The sequence below is a fragment of the Heterocephalus glaber genome, unplaced genomic scaffold (genome assembly GCF_053883595.1).
Source record: "Heterocephalus glaber isolate CG9 unplaced genomic scaffold, H.glaber_assembly_v1.0 deba00001447, whole genome shotgun sequence".
Taxonomy (NCBI): Eukaryota; Metazoa; Chordata; class Mammalia; order Rodentia; family Bathyergidae; genus Heterocephalus; species Heterocephalus glaber.
Window position 1 is genome coordinate 5,425,096 of NW_028258299.1, and position 10,100 is coordinate 5,435,195.

The 10,100-nt window shown below is 50.4% G+C and overlaps 1 long non-coding RNA gene across 2 annotated transcripts; it reads right to left on the reverse strand.

Moving 5' to 3' along the window:
* Window positions 1-1,661: 1,661 nt before the first annotated feature.
* LOC110345617 (uncharacterized) lies at window positions 1,662-10,095 on the reverse strand. 2 transcript variants are annotated; one of them, XR_002389056.2, is made up of 4 exons: window positions 9,906-10,095; window positions 9,757-9,827; window positions 5,479-5,587; window positions 1,662-2,154 (listed from the first exon to the last, which is right to left on the reverse strand). It is a non-coding gene; the product is annotated as an uncharacterized LOC110345617 (long non-coding RNA). The 2 variants fall into 2 exon arrangements; XR_015452482.1 differs by lacking the exons at window positions 9,757-9,827; window positions 9,906-10,095 and adding an exon at window positions 7,837-8,206.
* Window positions 10,096-10,100: the final 5 nt, after the last annotated feature.

The window sequence follows — 10,100 nt, forward strand, 5'->3', positions numbered from 1 at the left end:
TCAGGTAATATTCCAGGATGGTTTGGCAAATGAAAATCAGGAAGCGTTAGGTAAGGTCATTTTACCTTGATCACCATTAAAAATCAGCTGGGTCCCCCACTCCGGGAGAGCTGGGTTGATTGCCTCATTTTCTGTTGTGTTTTCTCAGCCTTCCCCCTGGTCTGCAAGCCTGAGAGCTAAAACGTCATACATCCCTGTATTTTCCATATCATCTTGTGTTGAGCGGTTCAAAGACATTCTTTAACTTGATTATTTATCTTCTGATCAGATACAAAAGGGCATGCCGTATCGTTTTGATCCTGGTGCTCCTTCCTGCTCTAGGTTTCAGTGGCACTGTGTAAAAATGAAGGCCAATGAATCCATGGCATTTGCTCTCCACTGACTAAGAAGCAAGCTATTCAGGACTAAATTAAACGAAGCAACAAGGAACATTTTAGATGTGTCCTTAGAGTGTCACGAATTTTGCAAGCAGAGTGTGATTTCTCCAGTAACACACAGACGGTTTTGGCTGCGAAAACCCAATATCCCCAGCCCCGTGACTCAGCAGCTGGATCAACAGCTGAGGTCTCCTAAACCTTGTAAGAGTTGTAAGAAATCAGACATTTGAAACTTATTTTCAGAGCAGTTCTAAGGCGTGGTCCTGGAAGGCCCCCAAGCAATCTTTCTCTTCCTTTAAACTGGTTAGAGAGATAAAGACGGAAGACAGGGCTCTCCTGACTGTTGTCTGGCCCTGACTTGTGAACCTAGCGAGAGTCAAAGGCAGAACAGGATCTTAGCTGCTATTGAAAGACTCCTGAAGGCCCCTGTGCAGCATCCAGAGCCAGCATTTGAACCTCAAACTGGCTCAAACGTTAATGGTTAGTAATCATTCCTTCAAGTCTACCTTGTTTCCCAAATTCACAGGCTGCCAGGTGCCCTCACTGTCTCCGTGGCTCCAGAGGCTTGTGACAGGTCGTCCCGGGGCCACGGGGCTCCAGATGCTCACCTGGCCACCGGTGCTGCTGTGCTTCACTGTTATCTCCACTTGCAGTATGCGTGCATGCGTCACCTGAAGCCCTGCAGTGGATCTGCAGCTGGGAAGCCCAGGGGAAGGAGAGGAGCTGCTGTGGGGCCGGGACTTGACCCACCTAGATTGCTGGTTCTACCTGCAAGACACTGGTCAGCACAGAAAGTCACGGCCTCTTTATGGAGGAGGGCCGACTTCCAGGCAGCATGAGGCACCCCAGGCTGGTAAGGTCTCAGAGGAGTGTGGAAGGCCCTTGGGGATTAGGTGAACGAGCCTTCCTCCTAGTGGGTCAACAGTGGCCTGTGGCCTAGCAGGGTGGCGGTTGCCTGTAATCCTGGCAGTTCAGGATGCTGAAGCCCTAAGTTCCAGGGCCTAGGTTCAATTCCCACTATGGAAAGAAAAAAAGGGGGCTGCAGAACTATAGCTCTGGTGGAGCATGGGCTCAGCATGCAGGGCCCTGGATTCCATCCCGGCACCAAAACAAAACACAAATCTAGAGGATTTTGTGTTTATCACTATTTTAAAAATTGTTTTGTTCTTTTTTTCTTTCTTAGACTTCTATAATAGACTACTAAAACTAAGAAGACTAAGACTACAGATTATGGACCAAGGTTTATTTTTATTTTTATTTAAAAAATTTTTTTTGTTACCTGAACTCAGGACCTTGTGCTCCCGGCCCTGGACCAAGGTTTATGATGTCATCCATACACCCTGATACTACTGGGTCAATATTCCCTAATCTGCTGTACTCATAATCTTACTGGTTGATGATAGTTTCTATCCACATTGTACCCACCCCTCAGGACTTTGCTCTATAAAACTCCCTGTGAAGGGGCGGGGATTTAGCTCAGTGGTTCCACCACCTGCCTCGCAAGTTCAAGGTCCCGAGTTCAATCTCTGGTACCAAAAAAAAACACCTCCCTGTGAGAAGTGGGCTCCTTGGCAACCCAGGGACCCCTCCTGTCTCCCAGGAGTTATTCTTATTCCCCATTCCTGTTCCCCAATAAATTTCCTACTCTTTTTTTTTTTTTTAAATATAATATGGCCTTTATTCAGAATAAGATGAAACTCCACTGGCCTGGGAATCGGGCATCTCTTTTCTGTGACATTGTAACTATGTTGATAAGCTTAACTGACAGGCTGTTTATCTGAAAAAGATGCAAATTAGACAAACTCCATGAGTCCTTCCAGTTCTTACATCCTGTGAATCCTGAACTAAATGAAGCCATGTGAAGCCCCATAAATATATTTCCCAAATGCCAAGCATACAACGGGGATCAGATATTACTTCATTTGACTTTGAAACCTGTGCAGGAGAGGTGTAGGTGATGGCACTCTTCTCTAATCCTGAACTATCTATCAACAGTCCCTCTAAGCGAAGGAGAAGCACACATTTTCTGTAAAGAAAGTAAACATTTTAGGGGCCAGGGATTTAGCTCAGCGGTTCCACTGCCTGCCTCAAAAGCTCAGGGACCTGAGTTCGATCCCCAGTACCAAAAAAACAAAACAAAACAAAAGAAAGTATAGATTTCATGGGCTTAAAGATCTTTCTCTTTGTTGCAACTACTCAACTTTCTCTTTGTAATTTGAAGTAGACAATGTGTAAATGAATAAGCTTGGCTGTGCTACACTAAGATAGTTTTTCTTTAAAAAGGTAGTGGATCCGAGTTTGATCTCCGGTACCAAAAAAAAAATAAATTAAGAAAAATAAAAATAAAAAGGTAGTGGACCAAATTTCGTCAAAGGGCCATAGTTTGCTAAGCTCAGGTGTGTATGGTGCCCAAGGAATGCACAATGCCTAATATGGAATGACCTGACTGAGTGATTTCAAGATGCCAAAAATGTACCTGCTAACCCGAGGAGACAGTTATTTTGGTGACGGGCAAGAAAGAAAGATTTTAATAACCACATCTTGGTAACCTGATAGGGAATTGGCTTCCTTCTCATACCTTGTAAATTGCCTCCCTACTGCCACCTTCTTACCCCTCAATAGACAAGTTAGGTGGGGGTTTTCACTTCATTGAAACTATTCATTAAGACCACACTGAAATCTACTAATCTCTGAAGCCATTCTTGGTTTATAGTACACTCAAGTTGTAGTACCACATTGTATCTATTTTTTTCTACAGCATTGGGTAAGTTAGTAGCAATGTGCCCTTGGACAAGGTATCTATTTTTTGTACCTCCTTTCCTCACTTAATAATTAGACATGCTACTGTGAAATTATATAAATTAGCAAAACCGCTTCAAAGTGCTCAATAGATGTAGTTTAAAAATTATCACCAAAACCTGCTCATGCACACATTTTCCAGCACTTCCACCTCATATACACATCTTCCCTTTTGCAGGCTACAAAGCACTGGTGCAATACATAGCCTTGCCCTGAACTATGTTAAATGTTTGGTGCACAATGGATACTAGCATTTCCTTGGAAGACATTAATGTCCATGTTTGTAAGCGATCACGTAAGTGCTGTCAATGAAACCTTATGAAGAAAACAAGGCGTGGACTACTAGACAGTCCAACTTCAGGGAGCAAGAAACAAGCTCTGTACCCTCCTGAATTATAACCTAGGCCTAGAGACTTCCCACTCGGGGAGTTTTACATGATGAAAACGGTCCCTCGATAAGTTCCTGAGCTTTGGGATAGCTGGGTTTAGGGGCTGGTAACGGGTCTAAGAATTCCAAGCCCCAGGTGTTCGTTCCCAGACACGGTAGTAGCTTAGGATAAGCCGTTCCTCTACTCAATCATCATTTATTCATTCACCCATTCCCTCTGCCATCTTTCTAGGCACCTCCTCTGTGCCAGACACGACGCTGGGCTCCGGGTGTGCAGTGCTGAGGCCCCATGCTTGGCTCAGCAGGGTGGCCGGCAGCGCCCAGCTTAGGCCGCCAGGGACAAGCAGAAATGTGGGACGAGCCCGGAGACGACTTCCCACATCAGCTTCCATCCAGCTACCCAGCCAGGCTCCCCACCTGCTCACCTGGGCCCCCCTGATGGGTGGTGCCTGAGGTCCCAGAGGTGTACAGAAGTCCAAAACTCTGTTTTAGCTCTAAATTTTCCTACTCTTAACCTCTGTTGTTCCTTAGAATTCATCGACTCCAGGGAGCAGGAACTTGGCGTGTCTGACCTCTAGCAGGTTGGGAGTTACATCTATGCGCCCTGCACCACCACACCTGATTTCTGGGCACTCTGTCCTGTAGCTGTGTGTTTCACCTGGTGCCCGTCACATTCTGGCCCTGTGCTCCGGTTGGTCCTGTTTCTTTCTGCTTCCTCGTTGAGGCCCGCAAGGCTGATCACCACAGACTGACACCCAGGACGCCCGAACTCCAGCTTTGTGCTTAGGGTTTGGATCACTTCTGCCTGCCATGACAACCTAGGGTTTCTGATCTGGGTTGAAAAAGCCAAGTCCAGCTCTTTGCGCTTTTTCTAGGAATAAAACCCCTCATGGTTCTCAGCGTGCCACTCTTCCCAGTGCCCCTTTGTGAAGAAACTGTAGGGATGGGGTCTGTAAATGAGAAAATAAATAGGGGCCTCTGTACGTCTTCTAGCTAATCCTGACTAGGAGTTAAAAGCAAACTTTACTAGAGAGGTTCCCCAGGGAAGCAAGTCAAAGACGGGCAGAAAAAGAAAAACAAAACAAAAAAACAGATAAAGAAAGGCACCAAGGAGCCAGGTATGGTGGTGCATGCCTGGGATCCCAGCACGTGGGAGGGTGAGACAGGAGGATCGCAAGTTCGAGCCCAGGCTGGGCAATTTAATGACTTAGTAAGACCCTGTCTCAAAATAAAAAAATAAAAAAGGGCTGGAGATGTAGCTCAGTGGAAAGGTCCTGGGTTCAAAGGCCAGCACCACCAAAAAAATGTAAAAAGCTGACTCCAGCTGTAGGAAGGAAAGGATGGGGCAGGGCTGGGGATTTAGCTCAGTGGTGCCACACCTGCCTCGAAAACGCAAGGTCCCCGGTACCAAAAAAAAAAAAAAAAAGGATGGGACAAAGCACAGGTTTGAGAAGGCATGGGGGACACAGTATGATTTTAAACTAAGTCTCGTTAGGCATCACCAGGAGGACGTGTGCACGTAGTTGGTTCAGGCTGGCTTCGAATGCACAGCAGTCTTCTTCCACAGCCTCTTGAATGCTGGGAGGAACGGCGTGCTCCACCACACCTTGTGCCTCAGTTCTTCTGCCTCCTGCTTCTCCACGTCAGTCTCGCCACACCCTTGGGTTTGGATGAAGGCCACGCCAGGCTCATCCCGAGGAGCCTTCCTTAGTTGCACACCTATGCCATGAGCATAACTCACGGACTCAGTCTCAGCCTCAGTGTTGGCTGTGCAGACTTCATGCCTGCTGGAGGCCACATTGCCTCGAGAGGGTGTCTCAAGGCGGAAGGGGAAGTTGGTGGTCAAGCCAGTCCCGTGGTGTCACAATCCGAGTTACAATGACCCAACATCCACCCCGCACACTGGGGGCTTACCTGGCATTCCTCTGACCAAAGGGCGGAAACTCCCTGTCAGGGCTGGGTCTGGACGGCCCCTCAGAGCCTCTTGTGGTCACAGGTGGGGCTTTTGCAGAGGTGGCTGCATCTAAAGTGTATGACAATGGGATCCATTCATGGTGCAATCCAGGATTAAGGGTGTGAGTGCTGCCTGGCCTAAGGGGCCTGGATAAAACAGAAGAGGCAGAAGGAGGCTTGTCTCGGGTTGCCTTGCTCATTTGCTACTTTGCCTGCTTTTGCTGTCTTTTGCCTGCCATGAACTGTTTCTCCTCTGTGATGCCACTCTGCCTCGGAAGCAGCCAACTGTGGACTGAAACCTCTACACACTGAGCTACGTAAACCTTTCCTCCTTTCACTTTGGGTTCGGGTATTTTGTCTCAGCAATGTGAGAAAAGTAACTAAGACACCCCCTGATTTTCCACCAAGTCCTTCCCGTTCCCTTGCAGGAACTTCAAGGACTCCTGCACTGGGATGTCTTATGCCTGACCTCAGGGGTTTTATTCTGTTTTGTGCAGGCAGTGGGGGAAGAGGAGGAGTAGATCCCTCGGGGCACCTGTCAGAGTAGATTCTTCCTTGCAATGAAGCACAGATGGAAAGGAAGAGAGCGTTGATTTACACTGGCTGCTGGGTTTCCTGAGTGGGCAAAATCCCAAGGTGCGACCCTGGATAAAAATAGTGATGGCAGCTGCTAGAGTCCCAGGTTACTGGAGCCAGGCGGGACAGCTGCACTAGTGACCTGCTGCTGCGGAGCCGCACAAGGCAGCTCAGGCAAGGTGGCAGGCAGTAGAGTGGCCCCTTCAGAGAGGCTTCCTGTGCCTGCCGGGCCCTGGCCCCTTCTGAACTCCTCAGGCTATGTCGGCCCCTTCCACCTGCGCACAGGGTCAGCATCTACAGGCCCGAGAGCACTGCCCTGAGGAGCAGGAACACGGCAGGGGTCTGGCCGGCCCATGGGGTCCTCTCTCGGGAAGTTTGGAGTCAGGATCTAGCAAGAGAGTGATCTAGAGCTGGGTGTGGTGGCTCATGCTTGTAATCCCAGCACTCAGGAGGCTGAGGCAGGAGGATCACACCAAGTTCAAAGCCACCCTGGGCTGCACAGGGAGACCCTGTGTCACAAAACTAAAAGATAAAAAATACAAAATAAATTGTCACTAGGATAAGAGCTTGTTGAGCCCCTACTCTGTGCCAGGCATGGGGATAGGGCCAGGGAACCTTAGATTCGATTGGGTAGGAGGTTGAAAGCAGGCTGCTGCTTTTAGTTTTTATTTACTCATTGATCAGTGCAGGGATTAAGCCAGGCCTCATGGATGCTCGGCAGCCCCAGCAGGCAGATGTGTTTTTAGAATACTCATGGCTATGCAGGTGACCCAGAGGAGAGAGAGGTGACACTTGAGCAGAGACCTGGGGAAGTGAGTGGCTTGGGGAGGCCGTTGGAGTGAGGGAATCTGGTGTCTTCGGACTGAGGGGGACCCATGGAGGAAAGACTAGGCGTGTGTCTCGGTTATCAGTGCCTGGTAACAAGCACCCCTTTAAAGCCCTGTGGGACAGAATGATACCCATTTTCTTTGCTCCTGGTCATGCTTTGGCTTGGGCTGAGCTGGGTTTTTCTGGAGGTCTGATTTTTGGAAATCTCATGTTGCACCCTCAAAAGGGAGCCAGGCAAGGGCCGGCACATCTAAGCCTGTGAGCTGAAGTCCCAGGGTGCTGTAAGAAAGGACCACAGGCTGGGTGACTTACAATAGAAATGTAGCAGAAACATTGTTTCTCTGTGGTTCTGGAGGCTGAAGTCACTCCAGGGGCTGGTGGGCTGCTCCTTCCTGGGGCTCTGAGGGAGCATCTGTCCAGGCCTGGCTCCTCCTGGGGTCATCAGCAGCCCTGGGTGCCCCTTGGCTTGCATGAGCCTCAGCACCAGGCTCGCTGAGTCTCCTGTGACTCTATGGCTGCCTCCCCTGTCCTTATTTATTTTGGAGACAGGGTCTTGGTTTGTAGTTCAGGCTGGCCTCGAACTCACAGTGATCTTCCTGCCTCAGCCTCCCAAGCGCTGGGATCACAGGTGTGGGCCACCACACCCGGCTATTCTCCCCTCCCCTCATTTTTTTTTTTTTTTTTTTTTTTGTACCGGGGATCAAACTCAGTACCTTGTGCATTCGAGGCAGGCGGTGGAACCACTGAGCTAAATCCCCGGCCCTCCCCTCCCCTCTTATAAGGAGAGCAGGTGGGAGTTGAGGCCTTGTCTTAACTTGGTCACTTCCGCCAAGACGCTGCAGGGCCCTTAGATGGCAGCAGGGTCCTGCCCTCCTGCTTCCCCGCGCAAGGACACAGGAACAAGGGGCTGAGTACCTAGTGAGCAGGTCCTCAGCAGACAAGGTCTGCCTGTCCGTGGGCACCTTGACCTTGGCCTCCCCAGCTTCGGCACAGAGAGAAATTTTCTGTGAGAGGGAGGGAGGGGAAGGGGAGGGGGAGGGGGAGAGGAAGAGGGAGAGAGGGAGAGAGAGGGAGGGAGAGGGAGAGAGAGAGAGAGAGAGAGCTCGGGGTGCAGGAGGTGATGAGGAGGCTGCTGGCTTGCACCCATTGGCCAAAGCAGGTCACATGGGTGGGGTGTGGGCCATGGCCTGGCCCATTAGGGCCGACCTGGAGAGCAGCGCAGAGCATGCTGGGCTCAGGGAGGCCTGGGCCGGATCTTGCGGTTGGAGCCCTGCAGCTCAAGCACCCCAGGGTGGGAGCTGAGGCTGCAGCTGGGATTCTAGAAATGCTTTGGAGAGAAGCACACGGTTTTCGGTTTTCGTGGCTAGATGGGAATGGGCGCAGCATACAATTAATCATTCATGGCCCGTCCTCCCCGCACCCACCTGAGAGCTGTGTGCAGAACAGGCAATGCTGTGCGTGCCACATGGGGACTGCAGGGCCCGGCGCCCCGAAAGCCACAGGTGAGCAGGAACAGGTGACACAAAGGCTGGGCGCCATGTGGCCTGCCTGCTGCAGTCCAGGGCTGAGGAGAAAAGCCACCTGCTTCCATTGCAGGGCTGCCAGCGAGTGCGTTTTTATAATAAAAAGACAGGGATTTCAAAGTAAAGGATGTTGGCGCTGACACGGCCCCCTTCAGGCAGCGAGTGTGGCTGGGTGGCCTCCGGGCGGCCTTCCTGTGGCCCTGCCCTGGCTCTGGCCCTGGGAGGTTGAGTACCTGGGGCCCGCTAGTGCTGTGGGTGTGTGCCAGGGACCCTGCAGACTGCTGGGGATCCTGCTCCCACTGAAGCCAGGAAAGTCAAACTCATACAGACTGACATTCCCAGGAGTGGTGGCATATGCCCGTCATCCCAGCACTCTGGGAGGCTGAGGCAGGAGGGTTGCAAATTTGAGCCCAGCCTGGGCATGTAGCGACTTAGTGAGACCCTGTCTCAAAATACAGAAAAAGAGCTGGGAATGGAGCTCAGTGCCAAGGCCCTGGGCTTTACCCCCAGTATAAACAAACACTTGGGCAGGCATAGTGGCGTGTGCCTATAGCCCCAGCTACTCAGAGGCTGAGGCAGGAGGACTGCTTTATTCCCGGAGTCGAGGCTGGGGGGGGGCAAGGCTGTGCTGGGATCATAGGTTTGCACTGAAAAGTACAATTTTTTTTTTTTGAAAAGTACAATTTTACTACTGCAAGTTTCCTCACCTGCTTTCTGCCTGTCTTTTAAAAATTTATTTGTTAAAAAAAATTTATTTGTTTATTTTTGGTTGTTGGAGACAGGGTCTTGCTATGTTGTTAAAGCTGGCCTTGAACTCACTGTGTACCCCGGGCTGGGCTCCAACTTGTGGTGATCCTCCTGCCTTAGCCTCCCAAGTGCTGAGATGACGGGCACATGCCTCCACGCCTGGCTTTTCTGCCACCCTACCCCACCCCAGAGGATGCTACCAAGCAGCTGCTGATTATGGAGAGGGAGTCTCTGGCACCAGGGCAGAAGATCACACACAGAGAGCAGGGGGAGGTGGAGAGCAGCTCATTAAAGGAAGAGAAGGGGGGGGAGGGAGGAGGGAGGGGAAGGGATTGAAAAAGGAATCCAGGGCCGGGGATTTAGCTCAGTGGTTCTGCCACCTCCCTCGAAAATGCAAGGTTCCGAGTTGGATCCCGAGTACCATAAAAAACAAAAAATCAAAAAAAGGGAATCAAATTGTATTGTATGCATGTATCCATTCCCCAAGAAGACTGTAAACTGCAAACGTGTACTAACAAAAAAAGAAAGAAGGACAAGAAAGAGAAGCTGGCATGGTGGCACGTACCTGTACTTTCGGCTCTGGAAGGCTGAGGCAGGAGGATCACAGGTTTGATCCCAGCCTGGGGACCTTAGACTCTGTTTCAAAATAAAAGATAAAAGAGATGGGGACACAGCTCAGGGTGAAGGCTCCCAAACACCCCCCCCCACACCAACATTATTTCCAAAGTGCTTCTGGGAGCTTTTGGAGGGAGAGGCTGGGGTGGCCTCAGAGCCTGAGAATTCAGCATCCACAGGCTGCAGCTGCTCCCTGAGGTCTTCCCAGTGTACTTGTCTAAAGCAAATCAACACAAAGTTATTTCCAGCTCTAGTAAGGTTGGCAGGACAGCCTTTCAGTCCTCTGTCCACCCT